General features: G+C 39.1%; 1 pseudogene; it reads right to left on the bottom strand.

Moving 5' to 3' along the window:
- Nucleotides 1-938: 938 nt before the first annotated feature.
- Nucleotides 939-20425, bottom strand: LOC130032604 (tRNA-dihydrouridine(20a/20b) synthase [NAD(P)+]-like; annotated as a pseudogene).
- Between the last annotated feature and the right edge of the window lie 7221 nt (nt 20426-27646).

Consider the following 27646-nt stretch of genomic DNA (forward strand, 5'->3'; position numbering starts at 1 on the left):
CCTACCGAGGTCACGAGTTGCCCCCAACAAGCAACTCTCTGGCATGGCCATGGCTCCAGAGGCAAAAGGACTTAGTCCAGAGCCCGGCAGCTTGTGGCAGAAAAGTGAATGGACCATGCGTTAAACTCCAGCACCATGCCTCCCCAGGAGGAAGAGGGTGTTGCTTCCTTCCACCTTTTCCCCCCGGTAGCAAGGTGGCTGCCTCCTCAGAGCTTATAGGAAAGCCAAGTATGAGCCAGTGGTGACAGGGCAACTGCAGTCTCATGGGAAGGGGGGAGGTACCAGCTCATCCTTCACGCCCTACAAAGGTTACGAGTTGCCCCCAAGAGCGGCTCTCTGGCACAGCCATAACACAAGATTTACAGAAACCAATCTCATAATTATGTTGCTCTTTGCAGAAATCCCAAATCATTATATGATTCTCATAACCAGCTATAGAAAACAAAGTATTTCACAATGCCTTTTCAGCAATTCTGATTGTTGGATTGTTGGAGGGGAAATTCTAAATAATAATGGTGTATCTTTTGTCGAAATAATGAATTTAATCAATGTAGGGAAGAGTTAAGTAGAAATCATCTGCCTCACAGGCATTGGGTAGGGTGAGAGGGGGTATATTGGGGTTCTCGGTGGTGAAAAATGAGTTCTGGTGAAGGGAGAGGTGTTTGATCATTGTATGACTGAGACTTAAACTTAAAAGCCTAGTAACTTTTCCCACAGTGATTAAATAAATATAAGAAGAAAAATAAATAAATAAAACTATGGAAAAAAAAGTAAGGTGGAGTCCATGCCCAAATCAATTAGCTAATCAGTGGCTGAATAAATAGCAGTATTCCTACATAAACAAAATAAAATAAAGTCAAAACCACAATGTGTTCAGCATATTTTCATTGTAGGTATGAGATGAAGTTTGTTAAAATAATTTAATAAACCCAGTACAATCACATACGGTAGTCTAAAGACTGATGATGTGCTTGACAAAAGTATTGAAAACTCTTTCCTTTCTGCTTTGAAGTTATTTTTTCCATCATGTACATTAAACGTTAACAAAAAAAAAGAAACTCCAAAATTAAGAGCAATGTCAACCCAGTCTCAGACGCGTCAGGGGGATTTTTACATATCAGGCACATATGACTTGATTTGTTAGTGTTCTCTTGCAACCATCACACCATATGTTCCAGTAATTTAGCACATATTTTCTGCTTCTTGGAGCTTCTGATGTCCCCATTAGTAATTATATACATATACATATACATATTTTCCTTAATTATTTTAATGGCCTCATAGTGAACCCATTGATGTCTTTCTTCAGTAGTTCTCCCATGGATTGTAATCAGGAAACTGTAATTGCTTCAGCCTTTTGACAAAGATATATAGTTCTTGTAAGATCATCATGGATCCCTATTTCAATGGATACTGAAAAACTTGAATTTTTCCCTTGATTTCTTACTTGTTTTACGATATTGTGAACAAGCTCTGGCTTATTTCATGAGTAAACCCCATAATATATTGTCATTGATTACCTCTGTAAGCAACCACAGTTAAGATCTCCTCCATTCTCATAAGGCCAGACTATAAGGGATGCTTCAGGTAGAATTCCTGTATCATCAACTTCATTTAAATTCTTGAGTCCCTAAAACCCAAGAATAGTAGAAATACGTACCAGGAGAATTACTCCACAGCTTATAAGCCGGCCTCACATGCTTCTCAGATAGAGAAGGAACCACCAAGTAAAGGGTGCTAGGAGGGCACACTCGGGATGGGAGATGTGGGCTGAAAGTAGACTACGACTGAACATGATGAACACTTAATAACTCTATCGCAAACCACAACACCCAAAAGGGGAGAGAGAGAGCAGAGGGTAATGCCCTGCCACAGAGGTGGGGTGGGGTGGAGGGCACAGGGTTGTGGTGGTTGGAGAGATGCTGGGACCATTGGTGGTGGAAAATGGGCACTGGTGGAGTGATGGGTACTTGATCACTGCATGACTGAAATGCAAGCACGAAAATTTGCAAGTCTGTAACTGTACCTTAAGGTGATTCACTAATAAAAAATAAAAATAATAATAAATTAAAATATAAATAAATATACTGTCCCTATTGAAAAAATCTTGAGTCTTGAGCCAGGGTACAGGGAGTAGGGTGTTTGCCTGCTATGTGGTCAACCTCGTTCTATCCCAGCATCCATTTGTCCCATGAACACTACGAGGTATAGTCCCCAAACCAAAGATTCTTTAACTTGGTTGATGACATGACATAAATATTATATACTAAAACCCTGAAAATTTTGTAAAAACCACAGAAAGCTAAAACACTGAAAATTTTGTAAAAACCACAGAAAGAGAAACTCGATCAACTCAGAGAAGAATTGATGCAAATTTTGAAATAACCTTTATAAATGAAACTGAAAAAAATTTTAAAAGCAAGCTAGAGTAAAAGAATTTAGAATTTTTAGTATACTAGAAGTAAAATTGAAGAAATAAATGCAGTCCAGTATCAATAATGAAGTTACACATGAAAAGAGGAATTTAAAAATGTACTGGAAACATGTAACATAATTAATACATAACAGCAAGAAGAATACAATCTCCTAATTATTGAAATACGAGTAGAGGAGAAAGAGAAAGGGGAAAATGACCAGTGGAAGAGATAACATGTTAGAAATTTCCCCTATAACCTCCACCAAGAAACTCCTAGAAACAATAGACTTGTATAGTAAAGTTGCAGGCCATAAAACCAATACCCAAAAGTCCATGGCTTTCCTATACGCAAAGAGTGAGAGAGAAGAAATTGACATAAAAAAAACAATCCCGTTCACAATTGTGCACCAGTAAATCAAGTACCTAGGAATCAGCTTAACTAAGGAAGTAAGGATCTGTCCAAAGAAAACTACAAAACGCTACTTCAGGAAATAAAAGAGGGCATGAGAAAATGGAAAGATATCCCCTGCTCATGGGTCGGGAGAATTAACATTGTCAAAATGGCAATACTTCCCAAAGCATTGTACAAATCCAATGTCATCACTATAAGGATACACATGACATTCTTCAAAGAAATGCAGCAAACACTCCTGAAATTCATATGGAACAATAAGCCCCCTCGAATAGCTAAAGCAATGCTCAGGAAAAAGAAAATGGGAGGAATCAACTTCCCTAACTTCAAACTCTACTACAAAGCAGTAATAATTAAAACAGCATGGTATTGGAATAAAGGCAGAGCTGCAGACCAATGGAACAGGGTTGAATATACTGACATCTCCCCTCAATCATATGATAATCTAATCTTTGATAAATGAGCAAGAAATGTGAAGTAGAGTAAAGAAAGCCTCTCTAACAAATTGTGCTGGCAAAACTGGATGGCTACATTCAAAAAAATGGGCTCAGATCTCTGCCTAATACCATTTAAAAAAGTAAGTTCAAAATGGATTAAAGACCTCAACATCAGACAGGAATCCATAAGGTACATTGAAGACAAAGTTGCCAAAACCCTCCATGACATTGAAGCTAATGGTATCTTCAAAGATGTTACGCCACTGGCCGAGCAAGTGAAAACAGAGATAGATAAATGGGAGTATCTTAAACTAAGAGTCTTCTGAACCGCAAAAGAAACAATGACCAAAATACAAAGACAGTCTACAGAATGGAAAAGGATATTCGCTGAATACACATCTGACAAGGGGTTGATATCAAGGATATATAAAGTACTGGTTGAACTCCACAAGAAGAAAACATCCAACCCCATCAAAAATGGGGCAATTAAATGAACAGAAATTTTCTCAAAGAAGAAATCCGAATGGCAAAAAGGCACATGAGAAAATGTTCTACATCATTAATCATCAGGGAGATGCAGATCAAAACAACAATGAGATACTATCTCACACCTTAGAGACTGGCCCACATCCAAAAGAACAAAAGCAATTGGTGCTGGCACAAACGTGGTGAGAAAGGGACCCTCCTTTATTGCTGGTGAGAATGCCGGCTGGTTCAGCCCTTTGGGAAAACAGTATTGACGATTATCCAAAAATTAGAAATTGAGCTCCCATTTGACCCAGCAATACCACTGCTGGGAATATACCCCAGAGAGGCAAAAAAAAAGTATAGTCTAAGTGACATCTGCACTTGTTTGTTCATTGCAGCACTCTTTACAATAGCCAGAATCTGGAAAAAACCTGAGAGCCCAAGAACAGATGACTGGTTAAAGAAACTTTGGTACATCTACACAATAGAGTACTGTAGAGTACACAATAATGTAGCTGTTAGAAAAGATGAAGTCATGAAATTTACTTACAAGTGGTACTACATGGAAAGTATCATGCTAAGTGAAATGACTTAGAAAGAGAGGGACAGACATCAAAAGATTGCATTCATCTGGGGTACATAAAATAACAAAATAGGACATTTTTACCCAAGAATAGCTGAGATAATTACCAGGAGGATTACTCCATGGCTTAGAGGCCAGCAGGGCATGCTAGGGGAAAAGGCAGCTTAGGTAGAGAAGGGAGCACCAAATAAAGGGTATTTGGAGGATCCTCCCTGGACGGGAGATGCGTGTTGAAAGTAGATTATAGACCGAACATGATTGCCACTCAATGCCTCTTTTGCAGACCACAACACCCAAAAGGAGAGAGAGAACAAAAGGGAATGCCCTAACACAGAGGCAGGGTAGGATGGGGGAGATGGGGGTGGGAGGGATACTGGGATCCATGGTGGTGGAAAATGGGCACTGGTGGAGGGATGGGTATTTGATCATCCCTCCACCAGTGCCCATCCAAAACTTCTAGGTTCTCCTTTTTCATGACATACCTCCCAATCTTGATCCAAGGAGATAAAAACACCTAAGAATACCAATTACTATTAAAAGAATCAAAATGGCAATCAAAATTCTCCCACAAGGCCACTAGTGAGTTTTTCCAAACTCTTAAAAACTCACTATGATTTTTATTTCAGGTATTGATATTTAAGGAAATCAGAGAAACAGAAGTTTCTCCAGTTTCTACAAGGCAAATATTAACATGATAACAAAAGTAGACAGAGGAGACAAACAGGAATACCTTAGGCCTATCTCTCTGATGATCATAAACATAAAGAACATCAGCAAAATGTAAGCAAATCAAACCTAAAACACATAAAAAATGTCGTACACCATGAGCAAGTAGAATCTATTGCAGGGATGCAAGAATGTTTTTACATATGCAAGCCAAACAATGTAACACACCATATTAATTCAAGAACAAATAAAAATTGCATGATCATATCTGTAAATGTATAAAAAAGCATTTGACAAAATCCAGCACACATTCATGAGATTAAAAAAACACATCTCAATAAAGTGATAGTTGAAGAAGCTTTCTTCAACATAAAGTGATTTATCATAAGTCCACAGCAAAAATCTATACTTAATAGTTAAAAACTGAAATCCCCCTACGATCAGTTGCAAGCAAGGATGCTCACTCTTACTATTACTATTCAATATAATATTGGAAATCCTTACCACAGGTCTTAGGCAAGAAATATATATTAAGGATATCAAGGCATAAAAAGAAGTTAAGATATCTCTCTTTATGGATGACATGACACTATATTTGAAAGACCAAATACTCTACAAAGAAACTCCTAGAAATGATAGAATTGTGAAGTAAAGTGACAGGCTAAAATTTAACAAGTAAAGATCCATGGATTTTGTATTTTCAAATAATAATATGTATAGAAATTAATAAGCAAATACCTTTGTAGCTGTGCATCGGAAAACCAAGTATCTAGGAATCAGCTTTTAAAAAAGAAATGAAAGACCAATACAAAGAAAACTACAAAAGAGTACAAAAATAAATAGAGGACAAAAAGAATTGGAAAAAAGGCCTGTTTCATAAATCAAAAGGATTAACATTCTGAAAGTGTCAACACTCCCCAAAGCATTTTATAGACTTAATAGAACCCCCATATAAACACCCATTATATTTTTAATAAACAGATTAAACACTCTTGAAATACTCATTGCATAACACCACCACCCCCAGAATAGTCAATGCAAGCTCAATTCCTAGCCTTTTGAGGGTTGTCCACAATATTGGACTAGTTGACATTTACACAGTGAATGAGGTTCCCTTTTATTCCCCATCCACAAAACTTATTGTTTTTGTTATTTGTGACGAGTGTCAGTCTCTTTGGTGTGAGTTGGAATCTCATTGTTGTTTTGATTTCCATTTCCCAGATTATTGTGATATAGAGCATCTTTTCATACATTGTACACCACAGTGTTTAAAAGAAAAATGTAAATTTTCTACTATTGAGGTAAGTGGTGGAGCAAAATAGAAGCTGGAGACGCTGGTGGGGAAGTGGACACTAGTGAGGGAATGATTGCTTGAATATTGTACAACTTAATCTCAATCATGAACAATCTTGTAACTTTGCAACTCATGGTGATTCAAAAAAATAAGAAGAAACAAACAAAAACAAACATATTGATGGAAACACAATAGTAGTGGGAATCTTCAACTTTACATCATCACTACTATGTAAATCAACCAAACAGAATATCAGTAAAGATACAAGAGCCCTAAATGAGGAACTTGAAGAATTGGGATTAATAGACTTATACAGGCCCTCCATCTTCAATAAACTAAGTATATATTTTCTCTAGTAATGTAGAACAATTACCACATTACATCACATACATGGGAAAAACTCAAAATACATAAGTTTTTGAGTATAGAAATAATACCAAGCAGCCTCTCAGAACACAATGTCATGAAGATATAAATAAAAAATAAAGATGTCAAAAGAAATACAACACATTGAGGATGAGAAAAAATTGGTAAATAGCAACAGAATCAGACACGAAATTAAATAAAAAAATCTTAAAAAGTTATTCTGTGAAACTAATGATGATAAAGAAGTAAACCATCAGAATCTATGTGACATCGTAAAAACTACACTTCCAGGGGAAATTCATAGCAATATGACCTATGTTAGAGATAACATAAGCAACTTAAATACACTTCTTAAATACCAGGTGAATGAAAATTAGATGAGACAAGACTAGTAGAAAATAAAAATAGGAACAGAAATCAATTATATGGAAATCAAGAATTTAACAGAGTCAATAAAATCAGGAGTAAAATTTTAAAATGAATAAACCATATAGGTAAATATTTTGGCTATACTCAGTAGATCAAAATGAGAAAATGCCTACATAAAATGAATCAGATCTGAAAGGGAATAAAGTTTAAGACACTTCAGAAATTCAAGCTAGTATTAGAAGTTACTGTCAACAGCTTTACTCTGTTAATCTGGGGAACCAAAAACAAATGAACAGATTCTTAGAAGTATGTACTCTCCCAAAACTGAGTTAGAAGAAACCTGAATAGGCAACCAATAAGCAAGAAAATTAATTAGGAAAAAAACTAATTAGGAATATCCCCAGAAATATAAGCCCAGATCCAACTCATACTGATGAGTTTATCAAACCCTCAAATCTTGCTACATTTACTCTTTATGCTCTTTAAAAATATTTAAGAAGCAGGAATCCTTCCTAAGTGCTTCTATGAAGTCAGTGTTACTCAAATACCCAAAGCAGATAGAAACACTATAAGAAAAAAGTCAGACCAGTTTCCAAAATGAATATCAATTCAAAATTCCTCAACCATTTCTTAAGTAATAGAATCCAAGAGCATTTTAAAAATAACATACATCATGATAAAGTGGGATTCATACTATGGGTATAAGGATGGTTTGATATTTGAAAATTAATTAACATATAGCCCATTTTAAACAAAGAAATTATAAAATCATATGATCATATTAATAGATTCAGAAAAATCTTTTGTCAACTTCCGACAACAATTTATGGTAATATCTTTCAGCAAAGTTGGGGAGGTAGGAACCTTCCTCAAAACAGTAATTGCATAAAAAACAAATACACAGCCAATATAATTGCCAATGGTGAAAAATTCAAACTACCCCACCTAACATCAGGCACCGGGCAAGAATGTCCATTATCTCACTTTGATTTCATATTGTTTAAGATGTTCCTACAATCACAATCAGGCAAGAAAATAAAACAAAGTGACCCATATTGGAAAGAAGTCAAAACACTGTTTTCAGATGACATGATAATATACATAGAAGAACATACAGAGTCTACTAAATGTCTCTGGGAACAACACAACAATTCAACTGCCTGCAACGTCAGCAAATAAAATTTTGTTTTTTCATACCTATATGTAAATACTGAACTAGAAAGGAAATAGAACAAAGTCTAGTCCATTATAAATAGTATTCAAAACCCTCAAGTACCTAAGAATGAACATACTAAAAGATGTAAGAAATAAATACCTTGAATACTATAAGTGAGACAAAAAAGAGAAGATGATCTCAGTAAAATGAAAGTCATTCCATGTTCATAAATTTGAAGAATCAATATTGTCAAAATTACCATAATATCTACATTATTATATAGAGTCAGTGCAATACCCATCCAAAATACAGATGACATTTTTCAAGGAGTTAGAACAGCTGATAATGAAATTTGTATGGAAACATAAAATACCCCAAATAGTCAAAGAAATACTGAGAAATAAGAAATTTTATTATCTCATTCCCTAACTTGAAATTATACTATAAAGCATAGTAATGGAATAAGGATAGACTCTCTCTCTGACCAATGGTTTACAACTGAGTACCAAAATGCAAATCCCCAGATCTATGGTAAATTAATTTTCAATGAAAGAGTTGGGGACATGAAGTGGAGTAAAGATAGCCCTTCTAATGGTGCTGGGAAAACTGGAAAGACAGATGAAATAAAATGAAACTGGAGCTATATCTCACAGTTGAAACAAAAGTCAATACTAAGTGGTTCAAAGACCTTGAGATGAGACCAGAGTCCATAAAATACATTGACAAATGTATGAACAGAATACCTCAACGGCCTTTTAAATGATATTATTCAAATAGCCAAAACACAATAGAAACAACATAGTAAAAGGACTGCATCATACTAGTTTCTACATGAGTGAAGAAACACTAGCTAAAACTTTAAAAGATAACAAACTGAATGGGAGAAAATAGTTTTCACTAAATAAGTCAGATTAACATTTATTATTCAAGAAATATAAAGAATTCACAAAGATCATAAGAAATCATTCAAAAACCCTATAAAATGGGGAAAGATCATGAACAGACACCCATATGAAGAATACAGAAGATTAGCCAATAGGCATATCAAACATTTTCATCATCACTTATTATCAGTAAAATATAATCAAGTTAATAAATATAACCTAACAGTGAGAATGTCATACATAAAAATTCTGGAAACAATCTGTGTTTGTGGCATGTGGTGAATATGAACTCTCATCCATTGCTAGTGGAAATCTTGCCTAGTTCTATCTCTACGAAAAGAATAGTACAGAGATTTCTTAGTAAAGTAAGAATTGAGCTTCCATACAACCCTAAACATCACTTCTAGGTATCTACACCAACACAAAAATATTCATTTGGAAGGAAATATGCACACTACTATCCATTACAGCACTAAGCACAATATCTAGAATATGGAATCAATCTAAATTTTGAATGATGACCAATGGGTAACAATGGATTAAAAGAATATGATATATGTATATATTTGCACACACTATCATATATACATACAGATATATACTTCTTATATGTGGAGTACTACACAGCTGAAAAGAAGAATGGGATCATGCAAATCTTTGCAACTTTAATAGAACTGGAGTACATCATGTAAAGCTATGCATGTTTGTAAAAGAAATACAAGTGCCATATGATCTCAATAATCTGTGGTATATAGAACAAGGAAATGGAAAATATCAATGACTAATACCTAGATTACTCTGGTTACTAAACTATAGAAATGAAAGTGATAAGGAAGAAAATAAATTTTGTGCAGAAATAAGAAGAGGTGATCAGGACTTAACAGACACCTCAGACTCATTGGCAGTGTGGATGTTGATATCTATATCTATATCTGAACCACAGTATGAATGAAACTGAAAGCATGATACAAGAAATACAACACCCAAACTTTAAAATGTTCCTGCCAAAGATTTCGGCTCAAATGTTGGAAGAAACTCGGGATATTGGTGGAGGGAAGTACACATTGTATATGGGATTGGCTTTTTAAGCCCGAAATTCAACTATAAGTGATTTTGTAAACTACTATGTCTTAATACATTTTAATAATAAAAGTAATTAAATTTAAAAATTAAAGAAATATTTCTAATTTACATCAAATAATGGACTAATACCAAGATATACGAAATATACTAAGCCTCAACAAACTGAACAACAAAAAACTAATAATTGAATAAAAATATGAGAGTGGATGAGTTGGAGAGTTAGTACAGGGTTTAGGGCATTTAGTTTGCAAGCAACTGACACAGATTTAATGCATGGCATCCCATATTTTGCCCCAGGGACCGTCAGGAAAAATTCCTGAGTGCAGAGTCTGATGTAACCCCTGAGCACCGCAGGGTTCAGGGTGTGGGACAAAAATAAAAAAAAATTAGAGTGGAGATGAACAAACATGTACACAAAGAGGACATGTGGAAGTTCGATAAGCACAAAATGTTCTTTGTTGTGGTCAGAGAAATAGTATAGTGGGTAAAGTGCTTGCGTTGCATGCAGCCAACTCAGGTTTGATGTTGGAACCCCATATAGCCACCAGAACTCTGCCAGGTTGAGTCAGAAATAAGCCATTAGCATGGCCAGGTGTGGCCCCCTCAACCAAAAAAAGTTTTCATTGTTTTTGTCATCTACCAATTAGTCACTACAAAATTAATTTTGTTGATCTACGTTTCAGTAATTCAATTTTCTAGGTCTTTAAGATTTTTAAGCAAGCAATATCAAATAAATCTGCTATATATCTGCCAAGGGGGCAGGCTAGGGAATGTCAGGGACCCTGGGATTACTGGTGGGGAGACTGGTGTTCCAACAATGTACGCCTAAAACAATTCTATTTTGAGCAGCTTTACAAATCACGGTCTCTTAATTAAAAATTAAAAAGAAAGAATAAGTCAGGGACTGGAAAAATAATAGAGTGGTCAGGGCACATGCTTTGCACATGGCTCACCTGACTTTGATCCCCAGTGCCTCATATGCCCTCTAACCCCCATCCCCAGCAGTGACCTCTGAGCTCAGAAGGATGCCCTGAGAACCATATGGTGAGTCCCTAAAGCAAAAACAAAAGTAAAGTTTAAAAAGCTGTGCAGCAAAGCAGCGGGATACAAAATCAATACACCAAAATCTTTTGAATTTTTATATGCAAATGATAAACTAGAAGAGAGTGAGATAAAAAATTTAAACTAGTACCCCAAAGCATCAATTATTGATGAAAACTATAAATCACTTTATATGACAAACTTCAAGGAATACTTCAAGAAAGACCACTACTCAAATTTTTGGAAAGCACAAACCCCACAAAATACAAAGCCACGCTAAGAAAGCAGCAGATGTTTTTTGTGGAAACTAGTTATGTTTTATAATTTATTTTTTGTAATATTTTTATCCATTTTTTATTAGTGAAACAGCATGCGGTACAGTTGTAGACTTACAAGTTGTTGTGCTTGGGTTTCAGTTATAAAATGATCGAATACCCATCCCACCACCAGTGCCCATTCTCCACACCCACCAATCCCAGTATCCCTCCCACCCCTCCCATCCCCCATCTCACCCTGCCTCTGTGGCAGGGCACTCACTTTTGTTCTATCTCTCCTTTTGGGTGCTGTGGTCTGCAGAAGAGACATTGGGTGGCAATCATGTTCTGTCTATAGACTACTTTCAGCATGCATCTCCCATCCTGGGCGGATCTTCCCAGCACCCTTTATTTGGTGCTCCCTTCTCTATCTGAGCTGCCTTTGCCCCTACAGTGTGCGGATGGCTTCTAAGCCATGGAGTGAACAACCTGGTATTTATCACAGCTGCTCTTGGGTGTTAGTTTCTTATTTTGTTACTTTATGTTACCCAGATGAATGCAATTTTTCTATGTCTGTCCCTCTCTTTCTGACTCATTTTACTTAGCATGATATTTTCCATGTAGTACCACTTGTATGTAAATTTCATGACTTCATTTTTTCTAACTGCTACGTAGTACTCCATTGTGTAGATGTACCAAAGTTTCTTTAACCAGTCATCTGTTCTCGGGCACTCAGGTTTTTTCCATATTCTAGCTATTGCAAACAGTGAGCAGCGGATTTTTGAGGCAGTGAATTTTCTTACTTTTATCTGTACTTTATATCACTTGTATCTCTTGTCGTCTCCTTGTTCATCGATTTGCTTGAGCAGGTGCCAGTAACGTCTCCATTTGTCCCTATCACGTGCTATCAGAGCCCAATGGCATACTGGGGCCTCTTTCAGGGTCAGGGGATTGAGACCAGTTATTGTTACTGTTTTTTGGAACATCGAATATGCCTCGGGTAGATTGCTAGGTTCTACCGTGCAGGCGGGATAATCTCTGTAGTTTGCCAGGCTCTCTAAGAGGGACAGAGGCGCTCCAGAAAATACTGGAAAAAATAAAAGATTATCAGATGTTGGGCGGCAAAATACTGCATCGCTCTCTTTCAGGAGCTTTGTTTTATAGTTTCTGGATCTTGGCCATTGATGAGATTATGTGGTGTGTGTGTGTGGTGGGGGGGGATAGTACTTTACGTGTGACTGCCAAGCTATTGATAAATGGAGGATCTGGGTGGAGGATTCCCAGTCCCGATCCGAGTAGGCTTGGAGATCTCAGTCCCGGGTCCAGCATACCTGGGTACCTCTACTGGTTCCTTCATGCATGAGGCTACTTTGTAGTACAGTATATTTAATTAAAGGAGTATGGTTCTGGAATAAGAATAAGATGACAGATAAATAGATCAGAACTGATATCCTAGTGATAAATCCTCATATTTGTAGACATATAACAATAAAGGCAAAGGGACTTAAAAACCTAATGATTGGAATATAAATCATAAAATACATTGAGCAGTACGTAAGCAGAACTTTGCCCATTCTTGACCTTAAAGTTGTTCTTAATGACCTGATTCTAATCGTCTACGGCCATACCACCCTGAACGCGCCCGATCTCGTCTGATCTCGGCAAATAAAATAAAAACAAAAATAACAAGGACGATATGAAGAGAAAAATGTTTCTGAAAGACAAAATAATCTCAAGCTAAAATTAAAAGAGATCATGATAATTGGGAGAAAATATCCACACCCAATATTTCACATAAAGGACTAATATTCAAAATCTATAAAGCACTCACAAAACTCAGCATAAATAAATAAATAATCCAATCAAAAATGGGGAGAAGAGGCCAAAACTTCCAATGAGAGGAGATATGGATGGTCATTAAGCATATAAAATTTTTTCATCACTTAGTATCGGAAATACAAGTCAAAATGTCAATGAAGTATCATTTCACACAAATGAGAATGGCGTGTTGGGTTTAGCAAGTGGCTACTGAAAAATGGAATTCTCATTAACTATTTGTGGGAATGTGATATGGTTAAACTTCTATGGAAACAAGAATGTGATATGGAAACAACCTCTATGGAAATTTTCGAAAGTAGAAATGGAACTCTAATTGTCCAATTAATTCAAATTCTATGTATCTATCAAAATATCTCAGAAAAAACATTAATTCAAGGGTTATATATGCCACTGTGTTCTACTCTACATCATAAATAAACTATGAAAGAAACCCAAATGTCTGTCAATAGATAGATTAATTTATAAAGAAACTATGGACACAACGACAAAGAAGAAAACCGGCTGGAGGGCCCCACAGCTTTGGTAGAATGCTCCGGGCCCCAAACAGAACCGATATCACCGGGAGATCCCAGATGGGGTAGGTGCTGTCTCTCCGCCTTCTCCAGATGGAATCCCAGTGACCATGTGCTTCTATAAGCATGGCTCTGGCGTGCGGGTACCAGGACATTTTTTCTGAAAATTTCCCACATTTTCCATGAAATTCTCCATTCTCTGAAACCATTACAGAAGGCTGACATCTGAGATTATTCCACTTTATAACTCTTAGAAGTTCTAGAAATTTTAGTTACGAAGAGTCTCAGAGATCAGATAGAGCACTGGTAAGACAAATTTTGCAACCAATTTTATAATTCTAGAAACTCATGTTTAAACTAAATCATTATTTTTTTGAATCTGTTTTCATGTGTCATAGTTATTTTAACTCCTTCTAGATCAAATATTCTAATCCAAGGCAGATACAAACATGTACATTAACATAACAACATAAGACCTATGATCAATTTTTATAAAACATGATAAAAACTTTTTTGGCTTAGTTACAATAGTTCTTGTACCTTAATTATTTAAAATCATGAGCTTTCTATACCAGATATTTTTAACAATTCCACAAAAATACAAACATGCTTTCAGACACAGAAAAAACCCTTTGGATTTTTTAACAAAACTTTGATATTAGCATAAGAAAATATTTGAATTGCTGTGTGAACACAAAAAGGATAGCAGCAATCTATCTTTCCCACTGCCCGCGTTCAGTAGTTTCCCCAACTCCAGAGAGGTGGATGGCGATGGGCAGGAAAAGGAAGGAAACCTTATGCCAGGCTGCTTAATCTTAGTTGCAGTTAATCCAATCCTCTCTCCATTCACTCTCGAATCTCTTCTACCTCTCCCAGCTCATTCTTACAGTCTCATTATATCCCATAAAAGAAACTCAGGTTCTCTCAAGCATATTTTCCCCTGTTCCCTCAGACCTCCTAGTAGAGAGCCCTGAAATCTCATATAGATCATGGTACCTCTAAAGGGGCAATACAGTGATGTCATCAAAAGGAAAAAGAACATTGAGGCAGCAAAACATACATTGCTTCTTTACATCTGCAGGCCAGTAATTTTGGCCTCACCTTTTACAAGCTACAAGAACTTGGATTATCACATCGAAGAAGACCAATCTACATCTTAAAGATCAGCCTTCCTGGAGCCTGGCATCTACATCCCAAAGATCAGGCCTGGCTAGCACCTGAGATCTGCTCTGTGAGATAAGAGAAGATGCCTCTAACAGCAAGGTTTCTGTGAGATAAGGGAAGCTGCCTCTTGCAGTATACTGAAATTATTTACTGAAGGCAGTTTGAAAGGGAAAAAATGTTTAGCCTCATCCAAACTAGTCAGGACATACTTCTAGGACAGATTCTCACTTAGCAGATCGACTCACAATTTACAACACAAGTTCAGTGTCCTAGAAGGATCTGATCTTACAAATTAACAAATTCTGTCTAGGGGAAAAGCTGATTAACTGGTTGGGGAGGGGAGTATATAGAAGTGGTTACAGAAAAACAAAGGAATGGAAGTGACTCAGGAGCACTGTGATGGGTGTAATATGATAAACCTTAGCTCCTTGTGTCAAGGGAGAATGGACAAATCCAATTGTTATCCTATAAATTGCCACTGTTTAGGAAAATAAGGAAACTTAATGGCTTCTGTACCTATGTAGTTTGTAAAAGCGGCCTAGTTTTTCATTAAAGTTAGCTGAGGCTTGTAAGATAAGGTCTTGCTTTCTCTGAACTCTTATTTCACTTTAGTGTCAGGCTCTAGTTCCATAGCTCTTCTAGATAGCACAAGATACTTAAGTTCAAAAGGATTTCAACTATTAATCACATAATCATTAATGTTATTCTACCAAGAAATTTAGATTGAGACTTCTGCTTTCTCTATAGGCTCAACTTTCTGATAAGAATTCACCCTTGTCTGACAGGTTCCAAGAACAACTGCATTTCTTAAATCATTGGGTAGCATATCACTAACTTCTCTAAAATTTCTACTACTGATTTCAGCCTGGTTCCAACACTCGAGTGTTCCACATAGACAGACAGACAGACAGACAGACAGACAGACAATGAACTGAATAAAATACCAAACATATATATGCACACAACTGCAGTTGATTGATCAATCTGACCCTTCAAAAGATGACAGGGAGAAACTGATGGTCTGAGAAAGGAAGGGACAGTCCCCAGGGCGAAGAAACCTTATCAGCTGATTGGGACCACTGCTCCCCATTTCCCAGCCTAAACAGCCAGTCTCCTGCTGTTAAAAATGGGTCAGGAAAGCACTTGTTGGTATAAGCTGGCAAAATAAATTATCACAAAGATGTTACCATTTTTTAGCCAAGACTAATTCTGAGGCAGGGAGATTCTTAAGATCTTGCATTTTTTTCTAATTGCAAGCAATAAAAAAAGGGTGGTTCCTTGGCAAAACTTTTATCCAGGTCTGTCACTTTGGCTTCTCCAAGGGGATTCTAACCCCCTGTATATTGGCCTTTACTTTGGCCTTTTACTTTTTTTTTGTCTGAACTGCCTTCATTAGCATTTCAATTGACCTCTATCTTCTAGTTAGACCTGGGTGGGGAAAAGGATCTTATGCCTGGAAATTGGCCTGCCTTAGTTTCCCAGTCTTTCTCACTAGTGGGCTTCTCCTGTCCCTCCCATAGTGGAGGGTGATGCAAAACAGACAAAGGAGGGGTGCCTCTTTGCAGAGACCATTCACACAGAGGTTATCACATTCCTTCCCCTTGCCCCCTAGCGATTTCCAAGGGAGTATACCTTCACAACAGATTTTCTACAGATTACCTCTTTTATTGGAGTCACATGGTTTGTTGAGAAGGAACCTTGTGGGGGCCAATCCACACCAAAGGAAGGTCATTCTGATGAACAATAAATGCCAAACTTACCTTTCTTGACCCTCAGGCCCAGATCCTGAACTTTCCTGTGGATCTCAGAGAAGTGATCAAGAATTAAAGCTTTGGGGGTAGATCGATTCTGACCCATGTTAAACAATCTTAATAAACAGAACTAGGAGAAAGATATTAAGACAATACACACTAGGAACACACATGCAGATCACACTCCTACACTCGCTCAGACTGGTCCTCCACTTACACGGGTGCGCACCACACTCACCAATCACACAGAGATTTCCGAATTTGCCCAAAGGGCGTGTACGTGATTTTTCACCTTCGGGGTTTCAGTTCTCCCAAGTCTTCTCCTGGCGCCAGGTTTTCCAGATCCAGTTACTAATTAGCAGTGCATAACTCTGGAATTCTGCAGCCAAAGGGAGGTCAATTTTCTCTTGAAAATACATTTTAGGGTTGTAAGGGGGAGGTCAGGAAGAAAAGGTAGGGAGGTGTGGGGGCCATTTGGGCTCTTGATATCGGGCAGCCTCCTGCTGGAGGTCTGCCTCATCCTCTGGGGATAGGACAGAAGGGGAGTCATGGTGGGGAGCCACGGGTGGATCTGTGGGATTGTCCTTAAGAACTGGGTATAAGCGAGGAACATTAGCCTCAGAAACAGGCATGAGGATAGTAACCGAGGGGCACTGGGACATGGACTTTATCACGGGAGAGGAGGCCCGAGAGGCTTTTCTCTAGTAAGAAGGCCTCTGAATCTTTCACAGCATCCTCTACATCCAATTAAAAATGCCCTACAATCCACAAGGCTCAGGGGACCTCTCCTGGGCCAAGGGTCAGATAGAAATCATTCAGGCACTCCCAAGTTGTTTTTTTTTTTCAATCTCATTTAACATGACAAAGCTACTCTATAGTGCTAGTAACTGGAACTGGGAGAGAGTCCCTAAGACCCACAACAAAGAGTTCCCTTTGGCTAAGAGAATTTCCCAAGGTCCTAAGAAAGGAGGGTGGATGGAGAGGGAAAGAGAAAGGTGGCGTTTTCAAATCAGGGGACGTGGATGTGCTTAACTGACGAGTACCTAACATTGCACAGTTTTTTCTTATGCGGGGGACGAGATTTTATTCTGGGAATCACGTCTGTGACCCCCTCATCCTGTCATGGGAGTCTTCTAGCGGTGAGTGCCCTAGAGGCCTTTAAGTGCTCGACCGTTGCCCGCAGGGAGGAAACGCCGGGAAATGAGAGAATGAGAGGGAGAGAGATCGGCCCACTAACCGGGCCACCCAAAACAAGATTGGGCTGATAAAGGGGGAGGGGATAGAGGGAGGCCGAGAAGGGCCAGGGACTGTGGAGCAGAAGGGCTGTAGCCCTTTAAGAAGGTCTCTAAGTTTTATTGCCAGTAGTAAAAGGCCTGGACGGGAATTTAAGGCAGTCATGGCCCCTACGTTTCTTATATACACATTTTCAAGGATAAGAAAGAAATTGACAAGGTCCTTTTTCTTTACCTAGATTTCTCGGTGCTTAAGGGAGGCCTTTAAACCACGAACAAACAATTCCTCCTTGCTTAGTTCAGAGATACAGATACAAATGAATAGAAAATGAGAAATATAGGAAGGAGAGAATGAGTAAGACAGACGAAAGGAATAGAAGGCAGACAAGACATAAAGATTGATGAGACAGGAGATGGGTCACTGGAAGGCTGTCCCCTGCGTGAATACCTGGGAGAAACAGACGCAAGACACGGGGGAGGCCCGACAAAGGGGCCCACTCAGGTGCTTGCCTGGCCAGTGGGAAACTTAGCCATAGTGGATCAGCCAAAGGTGATTTGCGGCCGATGTCTAAGTCAGCACCACCATAGACCATATGTTTCCCGTGGAACCGCAGGCAGCCCAACTGGGTTCCATAGCCTTTTCAGGGACCTTAAGGGTGCCCAGCCGTGGAACCACAAACTCGAATCAGAGGCGAGGACGCCCCTGACCGCTCATTCACTCGCACACACATTCCACAAAGGACACAAAAAAGGAGCATGGGGGGGGCCTTATCTAACCCAGTGACCGTCTCATATACCTCATAGAGACTGAACACTCAATTCTCCCCTGATCCCACCCTGTCGACCTCTATAACGAGGCAGGGGCTAGTACCCACTCGGGCCCGCTCGAGCAAATTGATGATTAACGGGAGGGCCTTTACTTTTACTTTTATCAAAGGGTCTTAGGGAGTAGATGCATCCTGAAGGTTACTATAGATAAGGCCAGATAAGCTAACTGTCAGCCTGATGTTGCTTGCTATAGATCAGGCATCCATTGAGATCAGGAAGTCCTGGGAGACTGTCACCAATGTCTGTCCCAAGCAGTTCCTAGAATGGGAACCACGGCCAGGGTCTATGAGAGGGCTCTTGGCTTCCCACACTGAACTGTAATGGGGCCGCCCCGGCTCCCAGGCAACCTCTGATTATGTAAGTCACGCCCACAACTCGCCCCCCAGCGCCATCTTACAGCACATAGCAACAAAGAAGAAAACTGGCTAGAGGGCCCCACAGCTCCTGGCCCCAAACAGAGCCGATATATCACCGGGAGGTTCCAGATGGGGTAGGTGCTGTCTCCCCACCTTCTCCAGATGGAATCCTGGTGACGATGACCATAGCTCTGGCATGTGGTTACCAGGACTATTTTCCCAATAGCACGACCGCTTATGCGGCTGCACAACATTTCCTTATAAGCAAAGTGATCAATGGAAAGTAAATCATCCAGCATTTCTCCCTGAAAATCAGGCTTGAATGGTGGTGGGAAAATCTGAGCAAAAGATAATACCCAAATGCTTCTGGACTGTGTATTTAACTATGATGCTATGCCATCCTGGGAGGGGAAGGGTGTCTGTCCCTCCGCCTGTCCCCCTCTGCAGTGGTGACATGTTGTTCTGAATTTTTTAGAGCCTAATGTACAGCCCGGTATGTGACTGCATTGAATAGGCACATAGGGCTTCATGGGATAGGGGGTGGAGTCGGCCTTGCTCCTTGCCATGACAATGCTCCGTGTTGCCACCCTCAAATGCCTCCTCTGGCTTCTAACCGACCATGAACCCAGAGACACACATACTAATCTTGGAACCCAGGGGCTTCTGGCAGTAATCCCTCTAGGTTTCTTACTAAAATATTAGAATTCCAAATTTGCATGGCCGCTATTGTGGCCACACAACATCATATGCTCTTCCTAATCAACATTAGAAAACAAATTTTCTAATGGTGTCTTTGTAGCAGGTCTGAATGTTGGGGAAAATTCCAAATAACAGTGGTGGCTCTTTTGTCATAATATTGAATGTGGTCAACATAGAGAGAGAGAAAGTAAAGAGGAAATCTGCCACACAGGTGGGGGTGGGTGGGTGGGGGGTATACTGGGGTTCTTGGTGGTGGAAAATATGCACTGGTGAAGGGACAGGTGTTTGATCATTGTATGACCAACCAAGACTTGAACTGAAAGGCTTTGTTACTGTTCTCACGGTGATTCAACAAATAAAATACATATATAAATAAAATAAAAGATAAATAAAATGAAATAAAAAGAAACTGTGGCACCTTTCCCTTTGCCAGGCCCCCACCGCTGGGCAGCCAGAGGAGACTTTGGGGAACACCTGCTGGAGTCCCGCCAGACGGTCCCCCCACCTCCTCACCACACAGGCCTCCTCTGCAGGTTCCGAGGTCATTGTGTCCCTGACATAGGCTAGGGGTGTGGCCTCCATTGTAGAGGGCATGGCCTCATCAAAAGTGAGCATGGCCTTATCTGAGGCTAGCTATGCTCATACAGCAGCAGTTATATTTCCCACTCCAGCACTCTCAACTCACATCCCAGCCATTATCACCTAATTCTGTGGAAAAAAAATCCTGGGAACCTCAACTACAGTACAACCATAATCCACTGGTCTATTCCAATTCCAACAAAAGACCCGTACACAATAAGCTTTTTAAGCCCAATATAAAAGAGCACCTCCTCCAATGCTTCACTAGATACCTGTCATAAGCCACAGAATAATGCCTGACAGGAAGGACAGATTATAGAAGGGGAGAAGGGTGACAACCATCGACTGAACTTATTCAGAATCCTTTCCCATTATAAGAGGGAACAGTGCTAGTAAAATCAGGAACTTCATAGTTCAAACTTCAAAACCAAAACTAAAAGGAGGATTAAAGAGGCTCCTGTAAGAGAAGAAGGAAAACACTTAAAATTACATCTAACCCCTGCAAAAAGATGGCAAAAAACCCCATGACAATAATCTATCTCAATGTCAATGGTCTAAATGCACCAATCAAGAGACACGGAGTGGCAAAATGGATCCAGAAACTGAAAACAACATTCTGCTGTCTACAAGAAACTCATCTGAACAGTCAAAGCAAACACAGACTCAAAGTTAAAGGATGGAAAACAATCCTGCAAGCAAACAGCTCCCTCAAAAAAACCTGGGGTGGCCATACTAGTATCCGACAACATAGATTTCAGGTTGAGAAAGATTAGAAGGTACAGCAAAGGCCATTTTCTATTTATCAACGGATATGTTCTGCAGGAAGAAATCACACCCTTAAATGAATATACGGCTAATGGGGGACCAGCTAAGTACTTAAAATATCTGCTATCATTTTTAAGGAGGACATTGCTAGCAACACAATAGTATTTGGGCACTTCAACATTGCCTTAGAACTTCTAGATAGATCAACAGATCAAAACTCAGCAAGGATACATTGGTTTTGAAGGAAAAAATATAAGAGAGATGGCTAATAGATCTATACAGAGATTTACACTCCCAAAAGAAAAAAGAATACACATTCTTCTCCAGTGCACACTTAGCATTTTCCAAAGGAAGAAATCAAGCTCTCACTATTTGCAGATGATATGATACTATATCTCTAGAACCCTAAATCCTCTACCAAGAAACTCTTAGAAATAATAGACTTGTACAGTAAAGTCGCAGGCCTTAAAATTAATGCCAAAAAATCCATGACCTTCCTATACACAAACAATGAGACAGAGAAAAGTCACATGAAAAAAATAATCCCGCTCACATCGTGCCCCAGAAAATCAAATACATCAGAATAAGCCTAACTACGTAGGTAAAGGACTTCTACAATGAAAGCTACAAAACGCTACTTGATGAAATAAAAGAGGACACGAGGAAATAGAAACATATGCCCTGATCATGGATAGGAAGAATTAACAATGTCAAAATGGTAATACTCCCCAAAAGCATTATACATATTCAAAGTGATCCCTTTAAGGATAACCATGAAAATCTTCAAAGAAAGAGATCAAGCACTCCTGAAATTCATATGGAACAACAAACGCCCACGAATAGCTAAAGCAATTCTTGGGAAAAAGACATGGAGATACATTACCCTCCCCAACCTCAAACTCTACTACAAAGTGGTAATAACGAAAACAGCATGGTACTGGACAAAGGCAAGTTTGCAGAACAATGGAACAGGGTAGAATATCCGTGTATACAATCCCAAATGTATGAACATATAATCTTTGATAAGGAACCAAGAAATGTGAAGTGGAGCGAGGAAAGCCTCTTCAACAAATGGTTCTGGCATAACTGGACAACCACGTGCAAAAATGGGCTTAGACCTCGACCTAACAACATGCATAAAAGTCTGATCAAAATGTATTAAAGATCTCAACATCAGGCCAAAATCCATAAGGTACATGAAAGACAAGGTCGGCAAAATCCTCCACAATATTGAGGCTAATGGTATCTTCAAAGACGACACTCCAGTGACCAACCAAGTGGAATCAGAGATAAACAAATGGGACTATCTTAAATTAAGAAGCTTCTGCACCTCAAAATATATAGTGACTAGAATACAAAGACAATCTACAGAATAAATCCTATCTCCATGAGGAATTGGGGGAACAATTACACATAGGTGTGGTCACAATCAATAGGGGTAGAACTCTTAGCCTCAGGGAAAGCCGCTCCTAACACAGATCCTTTCACAGCAGGAGGACCCACCCTAGAGCGGAATCCCAAGGGTATGTCCCTCCTCTCCTTGTCCGACAAGCATATAAGCACATATGATATAAATCATTTAGTATGGATACAGTAAGAAATATCTTAAACTTATAGAATTGCTCTCCTAGGGCCATCTCGATCTCAGACTACAGTGCTCAGGCCAGATAGTCTTTCCCACCCCTAGCAGGATCCTAGTCTGGTCGTTACCTTTGGATCATGGCAGCATTTGTCTATGATCAAACTCTTAATTTATATTTAAGAATCGTGGCACCGCTTGCCCTGGGTCCATTCAGTCCCTCGTTGGGACCCTGCTATTGGGGTGTTAGGAACTAAGGGCAACTGAGGCTTAAGTCGAGAAAGCAGATGCCCAGGAGTGAATAATATTCAAAGCCAATCAGATCCTAAGTTACAAAGCATAATGTTAACGGTCTTCCTGTATCTATACAAAAAGGATATTGTTTTAAAGTAAACTGTTCATAAGGCATAAGGACAGGATAAAGGCAATATTTCACTTATACATATAAAATCATAGATTTCTGGGAAACTGACCTTACAAATTAACAGTCTGATTAAGGAGAAAGCTGATTAACTGGGTGGAAAGGAGATCATAGGGAAGACTGTTTGCAGATAAACACAATGGAGTGGAAGTACCTCAGGAGCACTGTGATGGGTGTAACCAGAGTGATGGGTGTAACCAGATAAACTTAAGCTTCTTGTGGAAGGTTTTTACAGTCTCTGAGTCTTGGCCGTTGATGGGATTACACGGGGCACCAGGGGGCCAGTTGGTGGGTGTGACCCCGACCCCCCTACTGGAATTCAGAGGATCTGGGCAGAGAGAACAGTGCAGTCTTCTGCCCTGCGCCTGGCTGTCCTCGCCGAGGCCCCTTGGAGGGGAGCAGGTTGAGCTTTCCTCCCCGCCCCGACCAGGGCTCCGGCAGCTGAAGACCTCCAGGACCAGCCACCACCATGCTGAGACCACTCTCAGCACACCTGAAGGTACCGGCAGAGGAAAAAAGGCAAGCAAGTCCTGGGGCCAAGATCTACAAGCCTACTCGGATTGGGGATGAGCATCCTCCGCCCAGATCCTCCAAATTCCAGTAGGCGGGGGTCACACCCACCAACTGGCCCCCTGATGCCATGTAATCCCATCAACGGCCAAGAGTCAGGACATTTTATTATGACATCTTATTATCTCATTCCTACTTTGGACAAACTTGCAGGCTACCGAATGTAACCTGCCCACACGGCAGAGTCTGGCAAACTCCCCGTGGCGTATCCAATATACCAAATACCAGTAACAATGATGGGTCTCATTCTCCTAAAGAGCCTTGAATATAGCACTTTCTTAAAAATCTCAGGGCCAGGATGAAGGATACGTTACTGGGGCCTGCTCGAGGCAATTGACGAATAACAGGATGGTCGTGATTCGTGGTCATGATTCTTGTGGAAGAAGGACAAAGCAATGTCACCCTACACCAAGGTTAACAAATCAGTTATATATACATATATATTACTAATCTCTGATAATTTTTTTAATTCTTAATTTTCTTTTTATAAAGTTTTCACAATATTTAATCACATTTAATATTCGAACACCAATCACACCACCATTATAACTTCCCACCACAATATTGCAATCCCAAACCCCAAATCCTGCTTCCAAATCAGAACCAAAATAATTTATTTTGTATTGCTTATTATGAATAATCCACTAAAAATAGACAAAAAAGGTTTATTAGAGAAAAGTGTGGTAAGAGTGTTGAATATAACGCAGAATCCATTTAGTTTTCTCTAAGTGATTACTAACATGTTAAAGGTTGAGTGTTGTGTGCTTAAATCTATATCTGCATTTCCCCTAAAATTGGTTGCCCTCTACTTTAACCCAATAAAATATGGTATGCTATTCTTCGTATATTGGTGGTGTAAAATTGATTGGTAACACATTTTGAGCTCTGGAATACAGACCTGAAGACATGTACAAAAACAATTAGTTTGACTGGAATTAATATGGGGACACAAGTGGAAGATCTGGAAAATATGGATGTTGGATAAATGAGAGAAAACCATTTATCAAGGGGTTGGAGCGATAGTGCAGCGGGTAGGGCGTTGCCTTGCCCGCGGCCAACCGGGGTTCAATTCCCAGCATTTCACATGGTCCCCTGAGCACCTCCAGGAGTAATTCCTTAGTGAAAAGCCAAGAGTAACCCCTGTGCATTGCCAGGTGTGACCCAAAAAGAAAAAAACCTATGCATCAAAATCTTACCTATCAATAAAAAATAATCGGCGTACAAAATGAGAGCTAGTAATATTGGAAGAGGTGACATAGAGATAATGGTGGCTAGACTGAGTGTATAGAATTTGTGTGTAAATATATCATATCATGATTATTGGTTTATATTTGTGAGTGGTATTGGGGTCACATCAGAAGGTATCAGGGCTTATTCATGTCTCTGCACTCTGGGATCACTTTTGGTAGCCGCAGGACTCCAGATTGGATGCTGAGGATCAAACTTGTGTTGGCTTCATGCAAAGGAAATACCCTATCTACTGCACTATCACTTCAGCCCCATAATATCATGATTCTAAACTGCATTTTGGGAAAAATATGACTTGAAAGTTTTACATTAAAGATATGTGTATGTCTCACCTAAAACGAAATACTAAATAATATTTACATAAAAATTTTAGTGTTTCTGATTTTACACTAAGCCTTTTGTATATATAATCTTAATAGTCGCCATAAAGCAGGTATTTCCATTTTATAGATGAGGAAACTTAAATAAGAATGTGATAGAGACATTTTCCTAATATTCTAGCATTTATAAATTGTGAATCTAGAATTTGAATTAGGTAATATTTACTTTTTGTACTTTCTTAGACGCTTCACTATTAGGCCAGTTTAGTCAGGGATATACCTAACTATAATACAATTATAAAAGGACAGTTTATTATTTTATATATGTGGATTTCTTACAAAGTTTTGCCATATATTTTTCACGTATTCAATTCCAGCTTCTTCAGTTAATTTTATGACCTGAATTTATTCAATATAAAAAGTCAACATCTATTTCAGGATTTTCTTAAGTGATTGAATGGTATAATATAGTTTGTGTTAGTTCAAATACTCATCCTAAATAATGTAACAGGTAATTTATTGCATTTAAGTTTTAAAGTGATGATAGGTACTATAATGATAATCATGCTCAATGTTTATTGGTGGTTACTGTGATCTAAACATTCCAATAAAACTGTATTAATTGATTATATTTTAAAATTCTTATAAAATGCGATTACTCAAACACTATTGGTGTTTCTCTTTCTAACAATTCCACTAGGCAGGGTGAAATCATATAAAATCCTCAGTACACACAACCAACAAATTTCAGAGCCACCATAGAAATGCAGTCTGGCACTATTTTTATGCTAATATAAGTCAGGCCTTCCCCTTATTTGTATCTATATTTATCATTTATATATTATTTTGTTCTCTGTGGGACTGTGCCCTGTGGTACTCTATTTTTCTCTGGGTAGTTCTTGGGATGGATATGCAGTATTGAAGATTGAACACATGCTTCCTGCACGCAGAACATTCACTTCAACATTTGAGCTCCCTCTTTCTGGACCGGATTATAGTGTAGCCTCCACTTATATAACAATAATATAAAAACTTTCCAGAAACTATGTTCTTATTGACCTCTGTGAAAATATTTATCAACAGAGCAATTTTTTGAGGAATTATGAAAGAAACTGGTTCCCTAACGGAGCAGCATGTAAGGCAGTATGAATAATGGATAGTTAACCATGGAGGGAGTAGTAATATGGGACGCAAGAGGGGATTATAGGTGGAAATCATTTTAACAATTAGGTTGATTAGGCAGTATTTGCAATGGTGGACTCATTTTTATTTTCTCTGTAATAATTATTTTATTTTATTACACTTAGAATTTCTCTGTTAAATTAAAAATTGGTAAAGTTGGGGCTGGAGAGGTAGGGCTGCAGGTAAGATGCTTGCCTTGCATCTGGCTAACCTAAGTTTATCTCCAGCACCACATATGGTTCCTTGATTACCACCTGGAGCATTCTGGAGCACTGAGCCAGTAATCATGCCTAAGCATAACCTACTGCCCAAATTGATAAAGAAGGCCATTATTCTGCTAAAATGAATAATTTTGTTTCATAAATTCTTTCCATACGGTGTGAGAGATTCATGCTGTTAAAACGGAACATAGTGAAGTTGGTTGGTTACTTTTACACAATTTCACGATCAAGCTGTTTTCAGAGTTTCTAGATAAATTGTTTTCTAGAAGACCTATAGTGCCAAACATGGGAAGATGCCATTGTTGACAACATTGACGAGGAATACTATCGACTGGTTCAGCACCTTCATGATTGTGCGAGGAACGCCAAGAGAGAGATAGCCACAAAAAAATGCCTGTCTTCGAAAACTCTTGAGCTTATTCGCCAACGTGGTTTGGCGCATGCCTCAGGCAACCGCAAGCAAACGTCCGAGCTCGCAAAGCAGTGCAGAGATGCAATCAAGGAAGACCTCAAAGAGAGAGGAGCAGAAGTACTGGTAGATGCGGCAGAAGCTGGGAAAAGTATTCATAACGCCCGCCTGTACTTCGCCAACTACAAGACCAAGATGACTGCCCTCCAACGTCCTGATGGATCTATCACATCCTCCAGAACGGCAATAGAGAAGATTATCCATGACTTCTACTCAAATCTCTTCGATAGCCATGTCCACTTGCTGACATACGAAATTCCACAGGATGGATCTGCCGTTCCCAATGTTCTCCCTTCCGAAATCCAACACGCCATTTCGTCAGTAAAGAAACGAACAGCACCCAGCCCAGACAAGGTCAGACCTGAACACCTGAAGATCCTGCCATCAGTACTCATCAATACACTGGCTCAGCTCTTCACACGCTACCTGTCTGAATGCAAGGTTCTGTTCCAATAGAAAACCAGCAGGACTGTACTACTGTT

The sequence above is a fragment of the Sorex fumeus genome, unplaced genomic scaffold (assembly GCF_029834395.1).
Source record: "Sorex fumeus unplaced genomic scaffold, SorFum_2.1 ptg000050l, whole genome shotgun sequence".
Classification (NCBI taxonomy): Eukaryota; Metazoa; Chordata; class Mammalia; order Eulipotyphla; family Soricidae; genus Sorex; species Sorex fumeus.